General features: G+C 34.8%; 1 long non-coding RNA gene across 1 annotated transcript; it reads left to right on the forward strand.

The window, feature by feature from the left end:
- The first annotated feature begins 6,223 nt into the window (after positions 1 to 6,223).
- LOC141912344 (uncharacterized) lies at positions 6,224 to 7,422 on the forward strand. Its single transcript, XR_012620145.1, has 3 exons — positions 6,224 to 6,616; positions 6,701 to 6,815; positions 7,089 to 7,422. It is a non-coding gene; the product is annotated as an uncharacterized LOC141912344 (long non-coding RNA).
- The last annotated feature ends 6,799 nt before the right edge of the window (positions 7,423 to 14,221 follow it).

A 14,221-nucleotide genomic window follows, 5' to 3' on the forward strand; every position in this document is an offset into this window, starting at 1 on the left:
GACGTCGCCCAGTACATCCTGCAGTTAGATGGGGAATGTGAGGCGTCGTCATCCTGGTTTTCGCGTTCTGTGTGAGGGTGTGTAGAGGGCAGTATATTCCTGGCTGGCTCATTGTCTGGGGTTCTCGGCATGTGACCGGCGACGGAGAGCTGAAAAGCTTTCGAACATTAGTTTTGTTCCGTACCAGGTTTTCATCGCTCTTCTCTTTTTTTTTCATTTCAGGACTCCCAAGAAGTTGAAGAAGATGATGCTAGGAGACGACTACAGAAGATGCCAAAAAAATACTGAACTCGGCAATCTTGAAAGTTAAGTTGATACCCACGTAAATTAGGATTAATGATGAAAAAATGTGTGACTACAAAATGTTTTTCTTTTACTCAATTTCAGCTTCGACGAAACCCAAGAAGACAAAGAAGTACTTCGATTTCGAAAAAAAATGATGTAAAATCGACCGACGATCACACAACTATATCTGTACTTCGATTCCCACCTGTTTTGCTCCTGGCAGGCACCAACTCAAAAAGTCAAACGAGAGCTCATCAACTAAGATCTGCCGATTAGAGAACAGTGCACAGAAGGGGCCAATTTGGATGAAACTCAACCAACCAACTTAGGAGATCCTCCAATAATAAACCCAGCCATCATAAAAGGTAATTTGATATTTGATACGAACGTAGAACTTTTTAACCGATATTGAACCCAGCAAACTTGAAATGTAAGTTGATTTTTGGCGAACCGTAGGTTTGCCTATGCAAATGGTCTGGAGAAGCAGTTTTCATTGAAAATGAATAGAGTACCGGTGTGTCAACAAGGCACAAACATTGGCTGTTGAACCAATAGTGTTGATTTTTGGTGTCATGGTTTGGCTTATAATGAGTTCTCAAGCCCACAAAAATTTCATAGTGATCAAGTTATTTTTAGGGGACTTATTCTTGAAAAACACGTAAAAACCTGCTTTTTAGCACTAAGTAATGGTTCGTTTTCATATATGAGAATTTGCATACTTGGAATTGAAATATATAAAAGTTCAATCCTTCCTGGAAGTGTCGCCGTTTTTTTTGCGACTCATCTCGATGTATTTTTCGACCTACGGGTCCTCCTTCACAGCCTTTACCGGTCCACATGGCTGAACTTTTATCTTCACTTAGTCTTAAACAGTGATGAACTAGTCATACTACTGCAATTAATTATTGGGGTTTAAATCAGCAATTGACGTCAATGAATTTTACTTTGTGAAAAACAGGGTGGCTTGTAATTTGAAATGACACGTAAATTATGATAAATCTGTCTGAAATGTTTTGCTTTCTTCACTTTGTTTCAGCCAAACTACATCTCGGAAAAATTGACCTGAAGAAGACACTCACAATAGATGAATACTGATCGACCCATTTGCTGATGAAAACTGCAGAAGCCCAAATGAGAAGTTGAGGAGCCAGCAATCTCCGCACTACTTTATTGAAGCTCTGTGGCCGGTAGTAAATTGAAATATAGCTAGGCAATGATTGCTTGAATATTTACAATATTAGACGAAATGATTGACTGAGGTCCCTTAAAATATTCTTTGTTCTGATAATTAGAATGTAGATTGGTCAGTTATTGATTAAAAGATTTTGCAAGTATGTACATAAGGTAAATTCAATATCTTATGTGACATTTGTAATTTTTCGAATGTACCGTAGATATTTCAGGCCTCATATGACTATTGTCAACTGACAATCAAGATATAGATAAGACAATTTACTAATTAACCAATCGCTTAGATATAAGCAATCATTCAATATCTTATAATGTTTGATGAAAAATTCTTCTGGTGTAGATATTTTAGGGCCCCCATATACATTAAGGCTGGCTTTACTTGTAAAGATATATATATATAAATTAAACTTTATCGTCAGTTAATAAATTTTTTTACAAATAATATATTGATACATATATCATTTATGTCATTTATAAACATTCAGGCACTTTACAGTATATATTATATGCTGCTTTACCCATTGCATTAATGAATTTCTGGGGGAAAGATGTATAAAATAGTGTCTAGGGCTCTATCGAGATCTGGTGTAATATATATGGGGAAAACTATGGACTGCGTGTCTTTTAGAAACTGTGATTAGGTCTCAGCACTTTGACAAATCTAGAATAAAGCAAAGCTTTAATTGATTCAAATCATTCCCGAAAGCCATACTCTGTGCCTTGTTTTGCGCTCTGATTTTTGTTTAACTGACAATTATCATATATAGCTAGGAAAAATTGCTCATTAACCAATGGCTTAGATCCACAATAAAGATGAATTCATTATTTCTAAGATCAAAAACTATTTATCCGGTATGTAATACAGGTCCATAATATAAATGTCGTAAAACTGAAAATTTAAATATAGCTGATATATGTATGAGCACATCTGAATCAGTCTCATCGACTGATCAGTATTTACATCTCCAACTGCCGTGCTTATGGCAACTGGTCATGGTCTTCGAAATTGCCAAAATTTACCTAAACCTAACTGATTCATCTAAAGGTCATACTGTGTGTCAAGTTACGCATAATAGATATTGTTTAACTGACAATTAGAATCAAAGGTGAATAACTCATTAATGTATTACTATAAGATATCTACGATTAAGGTAAATTCAATATGTTATGTGAAATTGTTTTTAATTCAGGTCCATGGACATTTAAAATGTAGCTGATACATGTGTATCTGAGCGCATTTATTTATCGGTATCTAAGTGAACCTAGTGTGTCTTCATACAGCTGTATTAGTTTTGATACATATTGCCAAAATCATTTCACGCAGATTTACTTCCGATCGAAGGGAGATAAAACAAATCTGTACGTGCACAAATACATTCCTGAATTTGGAAGGGGGAATATTTCAATTTCACTGTGTATGTCAGATTGAGAGCCTTATTCTGACAGGATATCCTAAACTTAGGTCTTATTCCTCTTGCTAATAGCTCTCTTTTACTAACCCCTCTCCTTCAAACTATTTTCTAGCATCATGTCTTGCACCGCACCTGGGAGGTCCGGTCATAACAAGGTCTTTCGGTCCTTATACACAGTGTACTACTATAAAAGGGAAATAAAGATTATATAGCAATTCGGCTAAGGGAGTTTCTAATTTACTATTAGAATTGTACTTTTATCTTAAGTTTTGATGAATTTGAATAGTGATGAATTCACCACATCTGAAATTCTACTCATGTAGATTTTCAGGCTCCATGTTAATGTTATTCAACTGACAATTAAGATATAGCTAGTATGATTACTAATTAATGGATCACTTAGATATCTAGAAGATTAATTAAAATCAATTCAATATAATGAATATTAGTGAAAATTATTAAAAAAATAGCGCAGTGGATGAGACGACTATATCGTGCAATATTGTCTGCGTCTAACTGGGCCACTTGTGTGTGCGATCTGTTGAATCAGTTAGGTTTTGGGGAATTCTGGATTCGTCAAACTAGATATCAAAAGCTCTGATGCCAAATTAGCAGTTTGAAATAGTGGTCAATCTAAATTTGTACCGGATCGGAAATTCTTCTAGTGTAGAAATTTCAAGCCCCGTATAAAATATTGTCAGAGACAATTTTAATTATAGCTTGGACATTAATTGATTGATTAGGTATCTAAGATGAAGTTTAATTCAGCACTTTTCTATAAGGTGCTCAAATCTTAACCATAGGGGTTGATAAGACAACTTACTGTATAATTTTATATGGGTTGATATCTAAAGAATAGGGTTTGTGTCTTGTGCAAAGGATTTATTGAATCTGTTAAGGCTTTGCAGAATTCTGGATTTGTCAAGGTGTGGGAATGATTCAAGGTTTCTTAAATCTGTAGAACCACGTTGCGTGTAGGATCAGTGTGCTCTTCAGTTGTATTATCATAATTATCGGATCATTGTTTATATTAGGAGCAATATTTAGAATTATTGGAATGGATTAGAATACCATTCACTGGGTCCAAATATCAACATCTATGGGTAGAAAACATCTCTTAAAATTAATTAATTGACGATGAAGTTAATTTGATAATACGAATATGGTTTAGCCGACAATCGGAATGTATTTAGGGCAATGTTACTAGCAGGTTTACACCGTATGATGGGCCTGGGTTTCAATAAAAGCCTACTCGCCACTGGGTGTTTAACACCCAAGAAAGAGACACATCAAGAATTTCTGAAGATAGAAGGGAAAAAACAGTACAAAAACGATTTGATAAGATTGATTATGCATAACTCTGGTATTCCTTAAGATGACTATAGATGCTTTAGTCATGTTAGAAATGTTGTTAAACTATAATAATCAACCATTGCTTAGATATCTGGAATATAGATGAATAACAATATGAGTTGAATTTCATATAAATATCATTTAATAATTGACTATTATCAAAATCTATGTATCGGTCCACATTGCTGATCTTATATATGAATTGACACGTTAATTATGATCAGTGATATTCGATTAAGGATATTCTGCTCACAAGATTCTGCTCTTTTTTTAGCTAAACTACTGATCAACTGGTGATAAAATATACTAAATGGTCTTCAACATTGTATCCAAAATCTCGATGTGTTAAATTAGGCAGAAAGAGGTTAGCCTTATAATATAGATATCCAAAATCGCAGATGTATTATAATAGGTGGAAAAAGGTAAACCTTGTAATATAGATAGCCAAGATCACTGATTTATTAAGATAGGCAGAAAAGTTAACCTTGTAATATAGATAGCAAAAATCACTGATGTATTAAGATAGGCAGAAAAGTTAACCTTGTAATATAGATATCCAAAATCACAGATGTATTAAAATAGGTGGAAAAAAGGTAAACCTCGTAATATAGATAGCCAAGATCACTGATTTATTAAGATAGGCAGAAAAGTTAACCTTGTAATATAGATAGCAAAAATCACTGATGTATTAAGATAGGCAGAAAAGTTAACCTTGTAATATAGATATCCAAAATCACTGATGTATTAAAATAGGTGGAAAAAAGGTAAACCTTGTAATATAGATATCCAAAATCTCGATGTATTAAAATAGGCAGTCAACTTAATTGACCCCAATCAGTCGCTTGCCAGAAGATTATATGAATGAACCGGAACCGAATTTCCAAATTATATACTTCAATTTAGAAAAAAAAATTATGTAAACTCGACCGCCGATCACGCAACTATATCTGTACTTTCCTGCATGTGTGGTGGATTTGTAAGGGACACCAATTCAAATCAATCAAACTAAATCTACCAGTCTATTATGCATGGTTATGAGATAATCAAAGCTTTCTCAAACCTCAGTGGTCAGGCTCTGTCTGACAAACATCTTGACTTAATATGCTCTCTTCCCATTGTCATTTCACTAGCCAGAACTCTGGTGGTGAGAAGTCTGGTGATAGCACCATCCAGAATCCGACTCCGGGACTGAGTCCGATGACACCCGTGGACGTTCCAACAACATCATTACCTAGTCAACACGCGAGACAAACAACTTGGAGGATGAAGACATCAACATATACCCGAGAAAAACTACAATAAACTTTCGGACTATTTATACGGAAAAAACGACCCAACAAAATTATGTAAACTCGACCGCCGATCACACGACTATATCTGTACTTCGATTTCAAAAAAAGACCAAGGAAATGTTTAGACAAAATTCTTCAACCTTGTAAACTTTCGGACTACATGAAAAAAAAATACCAAAGAAATGTATAACTTAGACGAAATTATCTTATTGTAAACTTTCGGACTACATGAAAAAAAAAATACCAAAGAAATGTATAACTTAGACGAAATTATGTTATTGTAAACTTTAGGACTACATGAAAAAAAAAATACCAAAGAAATGTATAACTTAGACAAAATTATCGTATTGTAAACTTTCGGACTACTTGAAAAAAAAATACCAAAGAAATGTATAACTTAGACGAAATTATCTTATTGTAAACTTTCGGACTACATGAAAAAAAAATACCAAAGAAATGTATAACTTAGACGAAATTATCTTATTGTAAACTTTCGGACTACATGAAAAAAAAAATACCAAAGAAATGTATAACTTAGACGAAATTATGTTATTGTAAACTTTAGGACTACATGAAAAAAAAAATACCAAAGAAATGTATAACTTAGACAAAATTATCGTATTGTAAACTTTAGGACTACATGAAAAAAAAAATACCAAAGAAATGTATAACTTAGACAAAATTATCGTATTGTAAACTTTCGGACTACATGAAAAAAAAATACCAAAGAAATGTATAACTTAGACGAAATTATCTTATTGTAAACTTTCGGACTACATGAAAAAAAAATACCAAAGAAATGTATAACTTAGACGAAATTATCTTATTGTAAACTTTCGGACTACATGAAAAAAAAGATACCAAAGAAATGTATAACTTAGACGAAATTATCTTATTGTAAACTTTCGGACTACATGAAAAAAAAGATACCAAAGAAATGTATAACTTAGACAAAATTATCTTATTGTTAACTTTCGGACTACATGAAAAAAAATACCAAAGAAATGTATTATAAAAATGTATAACTTAAGGTCAACCAACTTAGATGATCATCTCCGATAACGAACCCAGCAATCATGAAAGGTAACTTGATATATGTGGAATTATTTCGATTTATTCTAAATGTAATGTTTGTGATAACAGGACATCATCTTTTTATGATTGCAGCTAAGTTTCAACTATCAGAAAAAGCCCAGCTGGAGATCAACTACTCGTCCAAAATCTACAAACTGGAACTGTGCACAGAAAAGGCCAGAACTGAACCCAGCAATCTTTATTACCGGTATATATAGATTTCAGGCCTCATATGAATATCATTTAATAAGTGACTATCATCAAAATCTATTTACCGGTCCACATGGCTGATCTTTTATCTTTACTAGTTTTAAACAGTGATGAACTAGTCCTACTACTGCAATTGATTATTGGGGTTTAATTCGGCAATTGACGTCAATGAATTTTGCTTTGTAAAAAACATTGTTGCTTGTTATTTGAAATGACATGTAAATTATGATAGATCTGTCTGAAATGTTTTGCTTTCTTCACTTTGTTTCAGCTAAACTACATCTCAGATAATGGTCTGAAGGATTACTGATTGACCCATTTGCTGATGAAAACTGCAGAAGCCCAGGTGATAAGTTGAGGAGCCAGCGACGGATTAATCACTCAACGATGGATTCTTCTACAATCGATGATTTCTATAAAACTTTTATCAGGTGCAGCAAAGACAATAGTGAATCTTATAAACACTGATTCGAGCAGCAAAACTAATGGATTATCTCATAAACACTGATTCAGGATAAACAATGTTTTAAAAGCAGCAAAGACAATAGTGTATCTTATTAGGAGCAGCATAGATAATAGAACATCTTATAAACACTGAGATCCAGGAGCGGTGAAGACAATCGCGGATTTCTGTAGTAAAGTATTGATTTTTACTTATCACCTTTTTCAAACCAGTCTGATGGATAATATAGTGTTTTCGAGGAAACTATTTTATGATTTGTTATGCAATGTGAGAGTCTAATAAAAGCTAAGCTCCATTAATTCAAGATATTGGTCTTCGATCCTAAGTTGATAGATAAGTCTAGTTAGGTTAGTCACTAGGTGTAAATGTTGGCGTCGAGCGCCTAGTTTGGACTCGTAGGTCTGTTCGAGTTAACGCCTAAACTGAGATATAGTTTCAACTTGATATTGTGAGTTTAATCTTCGAACTTACCATAGTTAAACATAGTCAACTGTGGCTATTTGTCTGTATAGATATCACGTAGTTAGGAAACATAGAACATAGCGTTAGACCAGTGTTGACGTACAAATATCAAGTATTTGCTGAATTGTAGATGTACTAATTTGATGGCATTGATATTTTCGGAAGGCCCATGTAACCAATTTGACAAATGAATCGTAGATGTCGATTTTCACATCGACCTTTAAGCCTCCATCAATCTGTTTGATGATCATAGCTACGTATTTGAAAAAAAGCTTTATTTGAAGGGAGACCATTATTTACATTTGAGAGGTTTAGCTAGGATTAACAAGGCATAAAGTTATAGCTAGGACTAATTTTGAACGTTTTAACATCGTTTATAGCTGTTTGAACTTCTTTTATTGTATATCACGAGATGGCTCTCGTGAATAATCACTTTAGCTTCAAATCGGGTGTATAATGATTATTAAGGAGTGGCAGTGAATCAGTAGCGCTTTTTTAGAAAGGGCCCAGAACTTTACAGTGAAAAAATGCCTGCAGTTGTAAATAGAGAAGTTTAAATGATACATAATACAAAATACAAGTTCATAAATTGATAACAAAATAAATAAGAAAAAACCAATAAATAATGAATAGTAAATAATACAAAATACAAGCACATGAATAAATAGATAATATAAAAAAATAGATTAAAAATAATAAACAACAATACAAACAAACAACAAATTAATATTCTATTTACATGAAAAGGCATTTTTTCAAATATTTATCAACAAGGTTCTTCATTTATCGAACAACCTTCCCTAAGTATAGCGAAAACCCGAGATCTTTTCTGTTGTTATTCAAAGCATTCTATCGGACTCAGTTATTGTAATGAACAAAACAAATAACCATAAACCTTAACTAAATCGAACACACTTAAAAAAATAACTGATATGATAGAATGCTTTGAATAACTGTGATGAAAGATCGGCCCTCCTTTGAACTAGCCGCGCTCAATCACTGCTGTGACTGTTGATTGTTATACTGGGGTAGACTAACTATCTAAAATCTGGTTAATACATTTTGCTTTTTAGAACGAATGTAAAACAGCTATAAACTTAAGTTATTGACGTCATTGATCCGTTACCGATTGTATAATTATGTTGATGTTTTCGAAGCTGCCAGAAAAAACGTCACAATACTTAGTAGTGTTTAATGTCAAGGTGTTTGGACATCTTTAAGACAAGGCAAAGTGGGCAAAATTCTAGTTTTCTAGTGAAAGTAATGATTAGTTGATACTATGATTTCCAGAGTGAATCTGTATGTCTCATCTCTAGTTTTAATGCTTTTATGTCGGAGACTGTTATTGTAACACATAACGCATGTTTGGAAATTAGGAACTTGCATCACGATTCCTCGATTAAGATATTATTGTTGTGTGAATAAAACGATGTACATTTTCATCATTCGTGTCGAAACTTTTCAGTTGTTAAGCTTTATAGCAACAATTCCACTGTGGTGCTTTTCAGTGGTTCATAAGATACTGATTTAATTAAGGCCTTGTCTAAAATAGCAGGAGCATAGAATAGAAGGAGCAGTTTCTTGAGGATACAGTGCTAATTGGTCAATTGTCCTAGCTTTGTTTTGATTATCGGTTTAACCACGTCTGTGTGGGGCCTGTCATATCTGGACAAGAAGAATTTATGATCTTTATATTGAGTTGTATTTATATCTACTATCCAAGTTGAATAATACAATTAAGAAGTTACCGAATACCGCAGCTTCGCCAATCAAACCATATTTATATGAAAATACTTGATTTATCTTAAATTGTCACAAAGAAAAACCTTTATGATAGTTTGCAGGGTTTGATCTAATGAATAAATGCCACTTGACATTGGGGCAAGCATATGTAATATCACTTGCCCCCTCAAAAATCAACTTGCCGAGCAGTCCAATTGTGACCCAAATCATCCCTTGCATTGAGTGGGATAAAAGGTTTGAGATATAGAATTACTCAAGCCCGGTGGACGAGTGATAATGATAACCTACATGCCCTAATGAAAATATACTTGTCCCGGGCAATTGGACTAGTGCTTAGATCAGATCCTGCTTTGTTTCAAATGTAACATTTGTGAAATAAGCTAGTTGATAATGTTTGAAGAAATCTCTTAAAAACGAGGAAAATTTGGCAATGTTTTTAGTTTACTTGTAATAATTAAGATTAATTAGTTAACCTTAAGCTTTCCAGAGTGAGTGAATTTGTAGGTTTAATGTTTTTATTTTGAACTGTTTTTAAATAACTCATTTAGCGGGTATAATTGTTGTGTAAGAATAAAACGACAAACATGTTTGTCATTCATATAAAAACTTTTCTTCTGTGTGTATTGCAACTATATGTATTTTCACTGTGCTGCTTATCAATGGTTCATAAAATACTATTTTCATTAAGGCCCTTATATGGATCAAAGTTTACAATTCTTTGTGAATTTTACTCATTTTCCTATTGATGCAAATTGTATAAATCAGCTGTAGTGGAAATGTATCGTAGATAAAGACTTCGAAATTCCTTACATGTAACTTTTATGGTTTTAAGTTAGTACAATTTCATATAGGGTAATAGTACTATCAAAATCTGAGAAAATAAGCTAAAAGTTAATAATATATGTGATGATATGTTAATGATATGTGAAAATAAAATGATGTAAAAAATGTATATCAGATCGATTACTTAATCCTACGCTTTCCAGAGTATTTGGCCAGGTTTATCTCTGGTTTTAGTGCGGGGAGCCATGGACAATTGAGTCCATGGTTGGGCCATAGACTTTTTTTAGTCTATGGTTGGACCATGGCGTATAAACTCTCGTTTATAGTTTATACGCCTATAGTGGTTGGACTAGTTGTTTTTTAAAGTCCACGTGTTTGAGGAGCTTGCATTATAATTCCTCGAGCACTCCTGGCATTTTGTATAATTGTTGTATGAGAATAAATATGATTGATTTGTCCTTCGTTTAGTTAAGTTTGATATAGCAAATCCTGGATTGAGGCCTATCGTTTAACTACAGATAAACTGATTTAATGAAGAAATTAAATCGATTTAAGAGTTAAACCTGAAACTCCTGTGTTTTATTCTCGCAATCTACTTCTTTTTTTTCAACCAAAAAAATAATCCCACCAACTGGTCTGTCGACAAGCTTAGATGCGATTATATCAATAGCACAAAACCATACGTTCCGACACTGCACATTTACACTTGGCCCGTTGACGGTTGTTGACGCTCAACTCGCAACAACAGGGGCTCGTCACGATAGCTGGGGGTCCAAAATCAAAGATTTGACCCAGTATCCTTGGTACCACCTATAAAAAAGACCCCCGCTATCGTGACGAGCCCCTGTGCTCGCAACTGGCAATGTCGTTTCAGGGCTTCCATACTATACGCAATAAAAAAAATTTGTATTCGAATTTATCTACCGTACCGCCATCTATCGTATAGAAAAAGAACCAATTGTGAAGCACTGCGCTGCTACATACACGAATCCAGTACAGAAATTCGCTGCAGGCAGCCAGTTTCTACTGCCGTTTAGGATTTCACCAGGTTTTCGACGAAAGACCGCAGTCATAAAAAATCTTCTTCATAATAAACAACCAGGGCCCATAAACATAGGGCTGACTGCACGTTAGTACGGGACTTAGTTTGTGTTACGAGCGTGAATAGACTCAATTGACCTGGCGTATAGTGAATTCCCTCAGTACCCACCCACGATCATTCGACTGTGACCATGTGAAATCTGAGCCCACAAATCGCGTCAATGTATTACGACATAGGCTACTGAATGAAACATAATGTGATTCATACCTTACACAGCCAAATCTCCAATCGTTAACCACAAATTGCAAACCAACCCGTGTGAACAGTTGTTCCGGGCCAAAAATGCTTGTGTGATTGCGGCTATTGAAGAACTTGAAATGAAAAACATAATTTTAGTTTTTTGATCATCGATCAAAATTATGTTCTATCAATTCTCACAAATTACATGATGTGGAATCGGTAGTTTATCCAGTTCTGCGTGGTCCGAAGTTGTATTTTGGAGGTTTAGCTACATGGTAGTCGAATCTAATACGACGGCGAGCGAGATCATGAGCGAGTTCTTCTTCGCTTGAATCATCAATCGCGTCTTTAGCGTTCACCAACGACCACAAACAGATCACTAACAGCATGAACGGAAGTAAACTTCTCAACATTTTCATCAGCGTTGACGCTACAAATTGAAAATTTATGTTTTAATATTATCATCGTTATAATTATCTAACTTTGCCGATAGAGAGAATCCTGATTTCATTTGTGCAATTAATTTTAAGAGTCTACAGTTTAATCATGATTAAAACTCACCCATCATTTTAATAGTTGTTTTGGTGACAAATCACAGATTTATACGAGCGATTTATAAACCTAAAATAAAGACAAATACATCGGTGATATTTTGGACTGATTTTTAGCAGTCATCACCGAATATTCAATACATCTCTAATTGATCGTCAAGAACCTACATCTGATTCTAGTTAAACTTAACAGAAATAAACGCATTCAATTTCTACAATTAGAATCGAGTTTTGATGATTTAATCTGATCAATGTTGACTCGATGATTCAACAGCATCAAAATGAACTTACCTTCGAATACGAACGATTCCAAGTTGATGAAATGTTGATGAAACTGATTGGTTTATATTGACTGCGTCTGCGCCACCTGCCTCTCATCTCACACTGTCAATCATTGTCAGAAATTGACAAACCAGAAATTGACAATTGATTCAATAGTTGGCAAATCTGGTTTATGATTTCAAATTCAAACTCTGCAGGAAATTTTGGATGCGTGCGAAAAATTCATTCAACCAAAAATAGAAATAAAAGATTTCTCGATCTACAATCTTTAGACCCTGCCCCCCCTCGTCTGTCCCCTCACAGACACCGCCATACTCTCAGGCCTCTATTCGTTCTGTTTACAGTCGAATGGATTTTTTGCACGCATCCAAAATTTCCTGCAGAGTTTGAATTTGAAATCATAAACCAGATTTGCCAACATCTGACATTTCTGGTGGGCTATGTCTGTGCGAATCTGACATTTCTGGCTGTCTGGCGGGCTATGTCTGTGCGAATTTGACATTTCGGGCTCTCTGGCGGGCTACGTCTGTGCGAATTTGACATTTCCGGCTGTCTGGCGGGCTATTTCTGTGCGAATTTGACATTTCGGGCTGTCTGGCGGGCTATTTCTGTGCGAATCTGACATTTCGGGCTGTCTGGTGGGCTATTTCTGTGCGAATCTGACATTTCTGGCTGTCTGGCGGGCTATGGCGAGACGAATCTGAGCGTCTCATCTCTAGTTTTAATGCTTTAAATTCCGAAACTCCTGTGTTTTATTCCTGCAATCTTTTTTTCAACCGAAAAAAAAACAATCCCACCAACTGGTCTGTCGACAAGCTTAGATGCGATTATATCAACAGCACAAAACCATACGTTCCGACACTGGGCCCGTTGACGGTTGTTGACGCTCAACTCGCAACTGGCAACTACTAAACTGTTTTTAAATAATCCATTTAGCAGGGTATCTAATTGTTGTGTAAGAATAAAACGACAAACATGTTCGTCATGTAAAAACTTTTCAATTGTTTAATTACGTGTATTGCAACTATATGTATTTTCACTGTGGTGCTCATCAATGGTTCATGAAATACTATTTTCATTAAGGCCCTTATATGGATTAAAGTTTACAATTCTTTGTGTATTTTTGTCAATTTCCTATTGATGCAAATTGTATAAATCAGCTGTATTGGAAATGTATCGTAGATAAAGACTTCGAAATACCTTACATGTTACGAGTTTTACTAAAACAAAGCACTGCTAAAAACGAAGACTATATGCACCCGAGAAAACCAACCAACGCTTCACTGGCATACGTGAAAGAGCTAAATCTTTCGAAACTAAATGTAAATAACTAAATTGATAAATAAGGGACGCATTCCGATGAATTTCAATAGGGTTCGAGATTTTATTACTGCATTGAATGTTTTGAAAGTTCTGAAGAGAAAGCTTCGTTCGGAAGTTACTTTGTACCAAAGGCAGAAAGTTTCATATGCGATAGCAAAATGGACTTCACTAAAGCGAAAGTCCGTAAAAAATAAAGCTTGTTCTTTGTCGTTTGTTTTGAATCAGTGCTAGTAACGGCCATATTGGGGCAGTTGCCGCCCCCCTCGGTAGAATGCAATACCATAGCTGCATTAAAACAAATGCCCCACATTTCAGCCCATGCCAAGGTCCTGTTGTAGGGCGTGCTGGTCCTCGATGGAGTTTATCTCTCTAAACAACAGGCAGTCATCTGCGAAAATTCTTGGCAGATCAGTCTCAAACGAACGGGTTCGAACCCGGGACTCGCGGAGCACAGAAATAAAACGAAAAAACGAAGCTTCAATTATATTTTCTAACAGTAGAGATTTTTATTCAGC

This window comes from Tubulanus polymorphus, chromosome 10 (genome assembly GCF_964204645.1).
Source record: "Tubulanus polymorphus chromosome 10, tnTubPoly1.2, whole genome shotgun sequence".
NCBI classification, from domain to species: Eukaryota; Metazoa; Nemertea; class Palaeonemertea; order Tubulaniformes; family Tubulanidae; genus Tubulanus; species Tubulanus polymorphus.